The following is a 13,680-nucleotide window of genomic DNA, read 5'->3' as shown; positions in this document are numbered from 1 at the left end:
GCATGCTGCGCTAAGCGCCCAATCCAGTTTTTAGTTGTATTTTTCTATTTTTGTTGAATAATCATGTTTTAACTCTATTGTTTGATCTTATTTCTTTCATATGGCATCGAAGAAGAGAAAGGCACCTGCCACACCTTCCCAAGTCAGATATGACAGATCAAGGTTCAGTTCTCTAGAGGCTTGGGAAAGGTACACATACATAGTGGTGCCTAGAAAGATACTTCCAGAGAGAAATATGGTGATATACCACACTGAGTTCGATGATTTCAAAGAAGAGCTTGAGAGAAGAAATTGGCATGAGGAGTTGACCAGCTTTGAAGAAAGCAACATTGATGTTGCCATTATGAAGGAGTTCTATGCTAACCTCTATGATCCAAAGGATAAATCACCAAAACAGGTGACGGTCAGAGGCCATTTAGTGAAGTTTGACGAAGATGCCCTCAACACATTCTTGAAGACCCCTATGATCATTGAGGAGGGGGAAACACTATCTGCTTATTCCAAGTTCGCACTCCTGAGGCCTAATCCTCAAGAATTGGCAGCCAAGCTCTGTATCCCAGGGAGGGGATTTGAGCTTAATGTTGATGGCTTGCCATTGAAGATCCTCAGAAAGAACCTGACTACCATTGCTCAGACTTGGAGTGTGCTTTCCTTCTCAAACTTGGTCCCTACCTCACACACATCAGATATCACTCTGGATAGGGCCAAGTTGATTTATGGAATAATTTAGAAGATGGACATGAATGTGGGCTACCTAATTTCTCATCATATCTCTATGATCGCCTAGCACGACTCCTCTAGGTCTGGGTTTCCAGCCTTAATCACTGCTTTCTGTAAAGCTAGAGGAGTCACTTCTGATTCTAGGTCGCTAGAGAGTCTCAGCCCCGCCATTAATTTGGCATATGTGAAGAAGAACTTTTGGAATCTTGATGATCTAACAATGAATTTTAGAGGGCCTCTCAAGGCAAGGGGGAAGAGGTCAGAGACTCTCCCATCTTCTGCGATACCCCCATCAGCAACTCCTTCAATTACAGCTCCAGCTTCTTCTGCGCTATCTCCATCTGCTCCAGCTTCATCTTTACCAGCACCAGCTTCAGCTACCACTCCTTTGCCAGTTCCTGCTTCAATTTCTACAAGACGCTCCTCATTCACCTCTGAGACTTTATTTGCTATGCTGCAGAGCCTACACAGAGGCCAAATCATCATCGTGCAGCGCTTACAAAGCTTATATTTGCAGCCTATGATGAGCATGGAGGAGTTCCTTAGTCAGGTGGCTTGGCCAGAAGTCTAGTCTTCTCCTTCGGGAGGGGGTGAGGCCTCCGCAACCCAAGAGCCTGTACCAGAGAAAGACAAGCCCATCCCTCCTGAGCCATTTGTTTATGAGACTGATCCAGTTAGTGCTCAGGAAAAGGTAGCATCACAAGTTCCAATTCCTGTCTCTCCAGCACCCATTACTGATGATTACTAGTCATCTACACCAGCATTGGAGCAAGAGCAGCCCATTTCACAGGATCCACCAGCTGCTCCAATGTTGGATCTTAATGAGCATGTAGAGGATCACCCACATGAGGATTGACAGGATCTTTATCTTTTTTGCATTTTGAACAGTTTATTTTTATCAGTTTATTTAGTTTATGCTTTATGTTTCAGTTATTTAAATTTCAGTCTTTAAATTTTAGTTTTAAATTTATGTTATTTTGTTTGTAGTAGTAGCTTGTGCAAAAGCATGATTGAACAGTGAACTGATTGAATATGATATTCAGTGGTTTGATTTTGAATGAAATGAAGTTTTGTGATTGATTTGAATGAGAAATTGTATGAATTGAGTGGATTGGAATGTATAGATTTTGTTTTGATCAAGCTTGTAGCCATTAGAAGAGAAAGAACATGTGATTAGTAGTATGACTGAAAATGTTAGTTAGTTGTCAAATTGATTGTGAAGGAATGCATTAACTGTATCCCGGTGAGAGTCTGATCCTTAAATTTTGAGAGAAATGACTATCATTTAGTACTGAATTTTGCATGAATCTCTGAAGTATGGAATGAATGCATGAAATTGAGGATGATGAAGGCCATTTTTTATTATGACAGCCACTTAGCCAAAAAGCTGATCACGTGCTTGAATGATTTATCCCTTGCACCCAGTTTTGAGCTAAATGAATGTTTCATTGATGGAACCTTGAGCCTATACAGTTTTATCTCCTGCTACCTTCACTACTAAAAAAGGGCTTTCTACATCGCCTTATTAACATCGGTTATTGCTAAAACTGATGTCAACGAAAGCGCGATGGCATTTTTGTAATTAAATGGAGTTACTTAACATCGGTTTTTGCAAAACCGATGTTAACTACTTCATGTTAACATCGGTTATTTAAAAAACCGATGTTAACATGATGTTAAGATGAATATGGTAACATCGGTTTCGGAAAAACCGATGTTAACTTCATAGAGTTAACATCGGTTTTGAGAAAACCGATGTTAAGGAGTTGATTTTAACATTGGTTTTGAGAAAGCCGATGTTAAGGAGTTGATTTTAACATCGGTTATCCATAAAAAACTGATGTTGTTATGTTTATAAGTTAAAAAAAATTGAGATTTCACAAGCCGCGCGCTCTCGAAAACCTTGCCCTCCCTCTTCTCTTTGTCATCCTCCTGCCTGAAATCGCTCTTCTCTTTCTCCTCCCGCCTGAAATCTGCCGGAAACCGCTCCCTCGGCACCCACATTGTCCTCGCTGGAACCCACAGAACCCCCTACACTGCCGGAAAACCCACATTGTCCTCACTCGAACCCCACAAAACCCACATTGTCCTCGCTCGAAGAAAACCCTACATACACTGTTGCTACTAGGGTGCTGAAACACTCGTGGGTGCTCAAAGCTCAAAGCTTTCTCTGCGAGGTACGTAGGTCAACGTCGTGTATGCTAAGTTTCTGTGGGTGTTCATGTTTTATTGATGATAATATTAATAATAATAATAATACGTCTTCAGTTGTAGTATTGCTGATTGAGGTACGAGGAAAGCTTAAAGTTTTGTGACATTTTGTTAGATCTCACTGCCATTTTCACTATTTGGGTTCGAGGTAAGCTTGGTCTGTTTTCATTTGTAGTTTACTTAGGAAACATGTTGAAGTTTGTCTCTATTAAATCTATAGACTGCTTGGAGCACCAGTAGAGATAACTAGTGATAAGGATCTTGTTATTGTGAGTGGTTTGATCCGAATTGAGAGTGGCATCGGATAATAAAGAAAAGGTTTTTGTTTGCGATTCTACAGGCTCCGCTCACGTGCGTGTGTTGCTGGGTTCTCTTGATCAAGGTAACACTAACTTCTATACTTCATTTGACCTATTTTATTTTTTCTGGGTAGTAATAAGTAATGTTGCATGATTTTTAGTAACGTGTTATTCTGTTTGCACTATAACAGAGAATCAACCATGATTTCTGTAGATGGATCCACAGGGGTCTTGAAATTCCCTGCAATTGCTTTAACATTTTACTGTCCAACAGGGGGGGCTTTGATGGAAACTTGCTTGTGGGGCTTCTATGGAGGCTGGATCTTTGAGCTTCAATGGGGTCCTTTAATGGTGATTTTCCACCATGGAGATGCAGCGGAAGACAAAGGAAAAGAGGTGAGAGGAGGCGCCATCCATTAAAGAATAAGCCATGGAAGAATGAGCTTCGCCACCAAGATGAGCCTTGGATAAGAAGCTTGGAGATGATGCTTCAATGGAGGAAAAGAAAGAGGGAGAGAAAGAGAGAAGGGGGAGCACGAAATTGAAGGAAGAAAAAGGGAGAGAAGTTGAATTTTGAGTTGTGTCTCACAAGACTCATTCATCAAAGTTACAACAAGTGTTACACATGTTTCTATTTATAGACTAGGTAGCTTCCTTGAGAAGTTTTCTTGAGAAAACTTCCTTGAGAAGCTTCTTTGAGAAAACTTCCTTGAGAAGCTAGAGCTTAGCTACACACACCCCTCTAATAACTAAGCTCACCTCCTTGAGAAGCTTCCTTGAAAAGATTCCTAAAGAAGCTAGAGCTTAGCTACACACACCTCGCTAACAGGTAAGCTCACCTCCTTGAGATGAGAAGCTAGAACTTAGCTACACACCCCCTATAATAGCTAAGCTCACCCCCATGACAAAATACATGAAAATACAAAAAAAGTCCCAACTACAAAGACTACTCAAAATGCCTCGAAATACAAGGGTAAAACCCTATACTACTAGAATGGCCAAAATACAAGGCCTAAACGAAGGAAAAAACCTATTCTAATATTTACAAAGATAAGCGGGCTCATACTTAGCCCATGGGCTCAAAATATACCCTAAGGCTCATGAGAACCCTAGGGCCTTCCCTTTGATCTCTGGCCCGATCTACTTGGAGTCTTCTATCCAATGCCCTTGCGGGGTAGGATTGCATCATTCCCTCCACATTGGAAAGGATTTGACCTCAAATCCTGAGGTTCTTCATACTCTGGGCTCCTTCCCTCAACACCTGTAAAAAGAACAAAAACATATGTATTAGTGGTGTTTGGTATGTTGAAGTAAGGTAAGGTCTGAAAACCTATTTCCTAGGCATCTTCCCATGAAGGAACATGGTTTCTCACCAACTCAATGAGTGGTGCTACAAGTATAGAAAAATATGGGACAAACCTTTTGTAAAAGTTTGTTAAGTCATGGAAGCCCCAAATTTTTCTTATACTTGGAGGAGTGGGCCACTTAGGAATGACCTTTATTCTCTTAGGGTTCATGGGAACCCCTTGATTACTATTTGAAAAATTAAGAAAAGTAACACAATAAAACATACCTTTTTCTGTATTTTCATATTGATTATTCCTACCAAAAAGTATGACAAGCCTAAGGTGTCCCATATGAGACCTAAGTTTGTATTGAAACTAAAAATAAGAACAAACCTACCTAATGGATCCCTATGTACACACACCATGAAGATGTTAGGTGTACGAGTGATTTTACAAAAGAGGGTTGCACCACTCAAAACATTCATCATACCACCCATTTTAGGGACTTGGTGCCTAATAATAGCTATTTTGGGCACCAACAAAGCACAAGGATTTAAGCTCTTGCGAACCAAACCCTCATCCAACAACTTCTTTACTTGAGGAATAAACTCAAGCCCAAGAGGTGTGGCAATGCTAGCAAGTGTCTTTTTACAAAAGAGAAAATGTGGAGGTTGTCTAAGAGGGAAAGTTTCTTTAATGTTTGTCTTTATTGTAAAATGAGTTTCCTTCTTAGCTAACCTCTTGGAGGAGACACTTACCTCCTTACACTTCTCTTTAACCACTAATGGTTATCCATCTTCTTGGGGGTAGATTTCTTCACTACATTCTTCCCCTTTTGCTTCTTCACTTTCACTAGAGGAAGGTGAAGTAGTAGCCTCATCTTGGCTACTATAAATGTCTTGGCCCCTCATAATCATGGTTTTTGTGGTGGGGCATTGAGAAGTAATGTGTCCTCTTCCAAGACATTTAAAGCACTTTATAGAGCTAGTTTTCTCTTGCATACTAGCCTTAGGGGCTTGCTTTTCTATTGTCTTCCCCTTATCATCTTTGGGCTTAGAAGGTGTCACCCCTAAGATGCCTTGACCTTGGTCTTTCTTTGGATAAGAGTGAGAGCCATAAGATTATGAAGTAGACTTCTTTTTAAGTTGTTGCTCTACCCTTATTTCCCAATCTAAGTTAGCCTCTACATTGTCCTTCCCATGGAAGTATGAGAGGTTAATGTTAGCCTCTTGAGGCTTTCTTTCCTTTTCTCTTCTATGAGAGTGAGGTCAAAGATGTGACCTATGCCTTCCTTCGTAATAGTCATGAATTTCTTCACTTAGGCTCTTGCAAGAGTTATGACTACTATAGGAGGCATGTTTTTCTCTTTTCATTTCTTTCATTATTTTTCTTCTTTCTTCCTCTCTTATTTTCTTTCTCTCATCTTGACTTATTTCTTCCACTCTTTTTTTTCATTTTTCTTTTCTCTCTTGTTTTTCTTTCCATAACTTGAGGGAACTCAACTCATCTAAGATTCTAGATATAGGGTCTTTATGACTAGTACCCTCGCCATTAACACTAGATGAATGATGACTCATGTTGGTTCCTAAGTTATGGTTCTTTCTTGTTGGAGGTTTGAAAACAAAAGGTAAAAGAAACTATGGTTGAAACTAGCCAAAATAAACACTAAAAGAGGTGTGAAAGATAAGGTAAATGAAATTCTGATATCAATGACAGATGTCGTACAGGATGTCACGACATCGCGCTTCAGAACATGCAGCTTGTATATGACCGTATGAACAGATTAAACAAGTAAATAACACAAGAGAATTGTTAACCCAGTTCGGTGCAACGTCACCTACATCTGGGGGCTACCAAGCCAGGGAGGAAATCCACTAAAATAGTGTTAGTTCGAAGATCTAACAGCCACTGTTTACAACCTTCTCACCTAACCACTACCCGTGCAATCTCTACCTAAGAGCCACTCTTAGATATGAGAAACCCCTCTCACTCCCTCTCAATCACTCTCCCGTGTTTACAATTAATTCAAATACACACCAGAGATTGCTCTCTGAACAATAGAGATCAACTCCACACACTATAGAGATCAACTCTACACACTCAGGTCCAACACTTGATGTTAGGATGACATCAAGGTGGCTCACAAAACACTCAAGTCCCAAAACTCACAAAATAACTCTTCAATCCCGGACTTGGTGGAAAACTCGTGCAGCCTTCATGTTTATATAGCAGTGTGCGTTTCTGGGCTGCAACTACTTGTGCTGGATGAGATCTATCATTTTCCTGAAAATCTGCACTTAAAGATCTAAGAGATACAGTTTGATCTTTTAGTTTTTATCTTTAATCTTTAATCCTTGAACGAACTATTCAAGTTTGTAATTCGAACTTTAATTATCTTTTAATTCGTTCCTAAAGATAGATCGCCAAATCTGTTGCTAACTGCACATTAATCTGTTAAAGATATAACAGATTTATGTGTCCAGTATTTTCGAGCCGGATGTCAGGACATCGTGTCCGACATCGTGGATCCTGCACACTCTGTTAAAGATATAACAGATTTATGTGTCCAGTATTTTCGAGCCGGATGTCAGGACATCGTATCCGACATCGTGGATCCTGCAGCTTCAATTCTTCATTTGACATTTTATCTTGCCTTGTGCATTGTGCAGCCCGATCTGATTCCTTGACATAACATTGGACATCATGTGCAGCAACTCCAGCTTTCCTTCATTGTCTAAGTGCTTATGTTTTAACAAAATCTTAGCCAATCTTTTAAACACTCAGTAGAGCTAAGCACTAACAGTAAACAACTAATTGAGGAAAGCTATCTAGGCGGTTTGGCAAGAAATGAAAACTAGGCGAATCCTAAGAGTGTTTGGATGACCACATTCAAGGTTCCCAACAAAACACTCACTATCCTAAGGAAAAATTCCCTAAAATTATTACACACAAATGGAAGTTTGGTAACCTATTGGAGGCTCCCAACACACTTCCAATGAAAGGCCTTTTTGTTACAAAACTTGAAAGCAATGAAGGTAAGTAAATTGCAAATTACAAAATTACAAAATGGTCCTCAATTTTGGTGGGTGTTCTCTCTTTGGTGATTCACTGAATTTAGAATTCTTCTTAGTCCAATAGCTCTTAAGGTGGTTGGCCCTTTTTTCTTGACTCAAATTCTTCAAGGGATGGCACCAATCCTCCTTCCAATTCCCTATATGGCAACCCACAAACAAGGAAACAAAGAGACAAACAATAACCAAAGACAAAAAAAAAATGAAATGAAAGCTAAACCAATGGAGTTTTAACAAGACAACTTTTCAAGGATTATTCAACAATTAAAGCAATGAAAAGGACATAGAAGCAAGCTAGAACTCAAAGAGAAACTTAGAATGGCTCTAGAGTAGAGTAAAAAAGCTAGAAAAAAAAAGACTCAAAAAAACTCTAGCTTTGGCACTTGTCTTCACACTAATTTTCAATTGAAATTTTGGAACTAATATGGGTATAACATAGGCACCAATTATAGAATAAATTTTGAGCCAAAACAACAAGCACACTTCCCTTTCATTTTTTTTTCCTGGATACTGATTTTCCTGCCAACTTGTGTGATTTTTCGTATTTGTTCCTTTTATCCAAATCACTTGTTTCTTTTTTTATAACTTTTTTCCAGATGTCTAGAAAATTCAGTAAAAATTTCAGCTCAAAATTTGAAGTAACCAATTCTCAGTAATATTTACAAGTTTGTATGTCCAAGCTGCCAGCACCAGCGATTTTGTTTTTTAGCATGGTATATTGATTGCCTTGGGCTTACTTTTAACCTTCCTATGTATGTTGAACTCACTAGGATTGTTTACCACAGTTTTAGGAGTTCAATATTCACTTAGGATCAACATTTCAGCCAGCAATTCAATCACCAAAACTCAAATTCACAATAGACACAATCATAAGAAAACCTAAAAGTTCAAGAAAAGGTTCACAATCAAAGACTCTCTAAGAATTTTGCATGAACATGTTAAGGACTAATTAACATGAAAGATTTGATTCAAATCAAATAATAGGCTAAAAGAATTTCATACACTCATGAGCAAATGAGTTAGACAAAGAAACAAGAAAATAAAATTCAGCACAACATAAGAAATCTTTTGTGACAAGTTTCATGACTAGACATGACTTCTATGACAAAACTACAATAGGTGAACAAATCACTCTAGATTTTTGAGGTTTTCTTCTACTTTAATATTTTTGTAAGAATTTTATGGTTTAGGTTTCAGCCACAAAAAATAACAACACAAAACTCAAAGGAACCTAAACTCAACACAATTCATGGTTCAAGAACAAGAACAAGAAATTTGAAACATAGAAAATAAAATCTAGCTTCTATAGCAAGTTTAATTGGTGAAAACTCTAAAGAATCATGTTAACAACATTTAGCACAAGACATTTGAGGAGATACATGGAGAAAAAATGAAGAAAAAACAATGGAAGAGAAGGTAAAGCAAAAAATTAATGGAGGTTTAAGGAGCACCTACTTGAAGCTCTTGTGCTCTGATTACCACTTGATGGAAACTTGCTTGTGGGGCTTCTATGGAGGCTGGATCTTTGAGCTTCAATGGGGTCCTTTAATGGTGATTTTCCACCATGGAGATGTAGTGGAAGACAAAGGAAAAGAGGTGAGAGGAGGCGCCATCCATTAAGGAATAAGCCATGGAAGAAGGAGTTTCACCACCAAGATGAGCCTTTGATAAGAAGCTTGGAGAGGATGCTTCAATGGAGGAAAAGAAAGAGGGAGAGAAAGAGAGAGGGGGGAGCACGAAATTGAAGGAAGAAAAAGGGAGAGAAGTTGAACTTTGAGTTGTGTCTCACAAGACTCTCATTCATCAAAGTTACAACAAGTGTTACACATGTTTCTATTTATAGACTAGGTAGCTTCCTTGAGAAGTATTCTTGAGAAAACTTCCTTGAGAAGCTTCTTTGAGAAAACTTCCTTGAGAAGCTAGAGCTTAGCTACACACACCCCTCTAATAACTAAGCTCACCTCCTTGAGAAGCTTCCTTGAAAATATTCCTAAAGAAGCTAGAGCTTAGCTACACACACCTCTCTAATAGCTAAGCTCATCTCCTTGAGATGAGAAGCTAGAACTTAGCTACACACCCCCTATAATAGCTAAGCTCACCCCCATGACAAAATACATGAAAATACAAAAAAAGTCCCTACTACAAAGACTACTCAAAATGCCTCGAAATACAAGGGTAAAACCCTATACTACTAGAATGGCCAAAATACAAGGCCTAAACGAAGGAAAAAACCTATTCTAATATTTACAAAGATAAGCGGGCTCATACTTAGCCCATGGGCTCAAAATATACCCTAAGGCTCATGAGAACCCTAGGGCCTTCCCTTGGATCTTTGGCCCGATCTACTTGGAGTCTTCTATCCAATGCCCTTGCGGGGTAGGATTGCATCAGGCTTGATTGTTGTTGTTTTAACATATTTTTTGTTTCTTGAGCAACTAATGCTTAAGTATATAGATAAAGCTCCCTCCAGTTTGCCTTTAAAGTGCACACGGGTGTATCTTGTATACTTACCCTTCAATTTTAGTTGTGGGTTTAGATCACTGGTTTGTGATGTACTCTTAAATTAATGGAGCGTGGATATACATACCCTTAGGAGCTTTTTAGGGTGAATATAGTTGTTTCTTTGCGTGTAGTTACTGTTTTCAATTGTGGGTTTTTCAAATTCTTGACTAGGCCACGTTTGATTCCACTCTATTTACATCGCTGCATGGGAATTTTGTGTAACTAAATCCATGTTTTTACCCAACTGGATTTAAGGAACTGGGTTGCTTGCTCTCTTTTCTATTTTATTCGCTTAATTGTTGAATGCTTCCAGACTGTTTATAAACTATTCACTTGCCTCATATTGGCAGTTTCTAAAAGTTCTCATATGTAAGTGTGCTTTCAAATAAACTATGCTTGTAACTGCTTTACAATAACATATCCTGAAGTGAACTGCTTATGTGTTTGTGAATTTTTTTTTTTAGCTTATCTTCATAATCTACACTTGAGCTTACAAAAACAAATGCAAACATCTCATCATTCATAAGATGATCTAGAATCTAGATACAGCTTTGGACTTAGAAATTTCAATACTTTAAAGTTTAGAAAATTATATAATGCACATTGATTTTGCTAACTTAAGAGTTGAAACCTGACCAGCTGTAAACATGATGATTTCTAATTATCCTCTCATTATACTCAGTACTAATCTAAGACTATCACAACAGTCCACTTGAAACCTAGACAATCTTCTGAATTGTAGAAACCTGCAACAATTATTCTCCTAAGTTTTGTTGCTGTCATGATAAATATACAAGATGATAGTGCTTTGTTGATCACTGCCTATGAAAATCTCTTCTTGTTCAATGCCTTGAGCCAACCCCGCCAAATCCTCCCAAAACATTTATTTCAAAAGTGCTTCTTATCCTACTTGTGGACTTGTGGTGCATAAAAAAGCACTTGCTCTTGGGGGTATTTTCAGACTCCATAAGATCTTGGATGCCCTGTCCTCATTAACATTATTATCAGCTTCCTGCAACACTTTATAGGCAGATTTTGTAGAATAAAGACCATTAGGGTCAGCCTTCCAAAATAGAAAATCCCTGCTGGATTGAAGGATGTGGGCGATCTCAATCTCAGCCAAGAAAGCTGCTACCATGTCAATTTCATGGTCAAAAAAATTCCTCCTCCATATTAGCTTCCACTCCCATCTATCCTCTACGAAATCCCCCATGGAATTGATTGTAAAGTTCTTCTGATTACTTATTTGGTACAGAGTAGGATATTTGGCTTGGAGAGTTAAATTATCCCCCAACCACTTATCCTTCCAAAATCTGATTTTGGTACCACAGCCCACCCTCCACTTGAGGTTATCAATAAAACTATTGCAATGCTGCTGCTGAAAGACAGCCTTTAGGTCTTGTCACCTATGAGAGGAAAATTTTCTCTTTCCACCAGAGATCAACTCCTTCCAGCCACCATATTTGGAGATTAAGATTCTTGCCCGAAGTTGGTTCTGATTATTAGCCAGCTCCCACCCCCATTTGTCAAGTAAAGCCTCATTAAATTTAGACAAATCTTTAATCCCTAGGCCCCCTTTATTTTTAGGAAGGCAAACTATGTCCCACTTCACCCAAGGAATCTTGCTGGCCTCATGATGACCTCCCCAAAGGAAATTTCTCTGAATGGATACAATCTTTTGCACCACTTTTTTAGGGATCTTAAAAAAAGATAGTAAAAAGATAGGTAAAGCTGATAAAACTAAATTAATGAGAGTGATTCTGCGCCCCATAGATAGACTTCTTTGCTTCCATTTTGCAAGCTTGGCTTCAAACTTCCTTATAATAGGCTGCCAAACACTCCAGCTCTTAAAAGACACCCCTACCTTGCAAGTATTTTGTTAAATAATGTGATTGAAGTAAATTTTTTATTAGATTTAATTAAATAAATGTTTAGTATTTTGTTCTTTCCTATTAGTTTGTTGATAGCTAACTGGAATAAAAGAAAAGCTAAGGTCAGACCAGTTGATAGCTAACTGGAATAAAAGAAAAGCTAAATTGCAGGGAATAATTCTCATATATTTTTATTTCATCATTACCCCTTTTTATAGCCATTTCATACAAGATATTTTGCTAAGTTGTTATAACAGAATTTTGAAATTGCATAACCACACAGGTATCAAGTAAAATGTGGAAAAAGCTTTAAGCGCGAAGTAGAAGGAATTCTAGAATCTGCTATCGGGCTTGTAGCTCCCCTGGTCCTTATACGAAGTCACTGAGGTACTTGGGCCTGTGTGTGTTGCGTTTTGGTCTGTTATTGCCTCTGCTATTTGTAGTCATGATTTCCTCTTGGTTGGAATTATTGTCCGATGCTGTTATCTGTGTGATATCTGGTACTGCTGTTAGTGGGTTGCTATCATCTGCATGGTTTTTTTTTTATCGGCAAAAATATATAAATATTTCATTATGTAAATAGTGATGAAGTACCAGAGGTACTTTGTACATAGATAGGATCCCATAGATATGGTTCCTTAGAAAAAACTAATACAGTTTAATTAGGAACCATATTATGGCTAATACATCTGCTAAAGCCCCAATAAAAATCTACCCTCTAGTGATACAAAAAGCCTTGTTCGTGTAGCATTCGATCTGCTATGATGCATGAAGTGGTCTTTCGGTTCTTTTGGGAAAGCACCCACTGATTTGACCCATGAGACTGTCTCCCACCACAAGGGAAGTACCTTGTTGCAGTTGAAGAAAAGGTGCGCTGCATCTTCATCCAAATTGTTACAGAACGGGCACAATGGATGAGCTATCTCCACTTGTCTTGCTCTTAAATTTATCTTCGTTGGTAAACGGTCTTTGATGAGCCTCCATGTAAATACCTTTGCCTTAGGTGGTATTTTAAGTTTCCACAGAAGCGAGAAACTCCCATCCTCTGATTCCCCCCTTATTTCCCCTAGCCTAAACTTATATGCAGTTCTGGTCGAATAGATTCCACTCGAGTCTTGCTTCCAAACCCATGAGTGTGCTCCTTGTTGCTGTACTGGTAGCCCTACTGTTTCCTCTAGGAATTCAACAACCATTGTAGCTTCATTATCAAATAAGTTTCTCCTCCATTTAAAGTTCCATTCCCACCCTTCCTCCTTATGACTTCCTAAGAGGCTGATAGGTTGCTGTTGTTGGTTAGAGATTTAATACAACGTAGGGAATTTTTCCTTTAAAGATTTGTTCTCTCCAAGCCATTTGTCCTCCCAAAATCTGATCATGTCTCCACTCCGCACCTTCCACTTTCAAAGAGCTGCATGGTTAATATTAGTTAGAACAATTTCATCTGCTTTTAGGCTTTGATTTTTTTTTTGCTCAGCAAAAATAATATATTATATTATAGATGAGTACCAGAGGTACTAGATAATACAAATTTAGAGCCATATTACAAGTAGTTCGGGACAAACAATGATACAGTAGCTAAAATAACCCAAACTACTCAAATAAGACCTGGAGCAGATTCTATTCCTAAGTTACTGTCCTAAGAAAAACATCTTTGAGATTTGAGGACCATTGATTGAAATGTAAAGGGAAATTTTTTTCCAAACATCTGAGCCATGACCAT

This window comes from Glycine max, chromosome 4 (assembly GCF_000004515.6).
Source record: "Glycine max cultivar Williams 82 chromosome 4, Glycine_max_v4.0, whole genome shotgun sequence".
Lineage (NCBI taxonomy): Eukaryota > Viridiplantae > Streptophyta > Magnoliopsida > Fabales > Fabaceae > Glycine > Glycine max.
The sequence above is the reverse complement of the archived record's forward strand: the minus strand, read 5'-3'. Positions refer to the sequence as shown.